Here is a 1,402-nt window from a genome sequence, read left to right on the forward strand (position 1 = left end):
TTTGTGATAACCGCAGCACTAGCACAAAAACCAACAAATAAAAAAATAGTCTAAAACTCGTCTGAAACTCACCCGAGCCACCGGGGCTCCATACTAAACATCCACACTAGTATAAAAAATATCATACGAACTCGCTCGCAAGCTTAAAATACCAAGATAACATCAAGAACAACGAATCGGACACCAAAACACATAGAATTCGCAATGAAACTCAATAATCGCTAAAATCACAATCAAGCGTCTGATTCTTACCAAACCAACTCGTAATGATACTAAACTTTGCACACAAATTTCAAATGACAAAATGGACCTATTCCAAATCCCAAAACCAAAATACGAACCCGATAGCCATACAGTCAACCTATGGTCAAACTTAGAAAATTTCTACACTTCGAAATCTCCAACTTTCAACAAAAAAGAGCCAAATCAACCAAGGAACTGTCACGACCCAAACCGATGGACAGTGACGGGCACCCGGTACCTTACTCAATCGAGTACCAACGCAGCGTATCTTTTTATATCATACTATCATAGGTAACTGAGCCGGAAAGGCCGCAATGAGAGAAGTAGAATACAACATGTAATACCAACTTATACATAAGACATACAGGCCTATAAGACCAAAATAATCACTCGTACACTGAACATAAGCCGATAAGGCCATACAATCTTTTACGTACATGACATCTATCTACAAGCCTCTAAGAATACATAATTTTCATAAAGGTCGGGACAGAGTCCCTCCATACCAAACAATACACGTCTAAATCATACTGACCAAACAAGCAACTCCGGAGCAAATAGAGCGTATCAACATCTTCCGCTGAGCTGATAGCCTACTTGGAGGGCTCTCGACCTGTCTATCGGGACCTGCGGGCATGAAACGCCATATTCCCAGGCAAAAGAGACGTCAGTACAAATAATGTACCGAGTATGTAAGGAATGAAAATCAGTAAACAATAGTCATGAGAGAAACATGGAGTAAAAGACTCAACATGTGGATAGCCTTAACATACCTGAGCCGATTCTCTTGACAATCCCTCTAACACATGTCAGTTGCGACAAATCACGTAACAGCAGATCGAAGTAGGGGAAAACCCGTATGATATTCTTGATATCATAGCACGTTATTTCTTATCCGACTAATATCCACTCCATTGAAAGATATCAATTGCATTTAACCTGTTAATCAATACCAACATTGCTGGTCTAACTCTAAAGTGGCAAGCATGCCATAACTTATTCCTATTCTCCAAGTTATATTACCACTAAAGAAACCAAACCAAGGTGTTTGCTCTACCGGCTAAAAAATTTTGATGTTTTAAGATTTTCGCCATGCAAAATATTGAGAGCGTAAGTTTTAAAGTTTCTTAAGGTAGTACAGTAGAAAAGTTCCTCCAGT

General features: G+C 39.2%; 1 long non-coding RNA gene across 1 annotated transcript; it reads right to left on the reverse strand.

Moving 5' to 3' along the window:
* Nucleotides 1-495: 495 nt before the first annotated feature.
* On the reverse strand, nt 496-1,370 carry LOC138896852 (uncharacterized). Its single transcript, XR_011410292.1, has 2 exons — nt 1,017-1,370; nt 496-870 (listed from the first exon to the last, which is right to left on the reverse strand). It is a non-coding gene; the product is annotated as an uncharacterized lncRNA (long non-coding RNA).
* Nucleotides 1,371-1,402: the final 32 nt, after the last annotated feature.

This window comes from Nicotiana tomentosiformis, chromosome 8, assembly GCF_000390325.3.
Source record: "Nicotiana tomentosiformis chromosome 8, ASM39032v3, whole genome shotgun sequence".
NCBI lineage: Eukaryota > Viridiplantae > Streptophyta > Magnoliopsida > Solanales > Solanaceae > Nicotiana > Nicotiana tomentosiformis.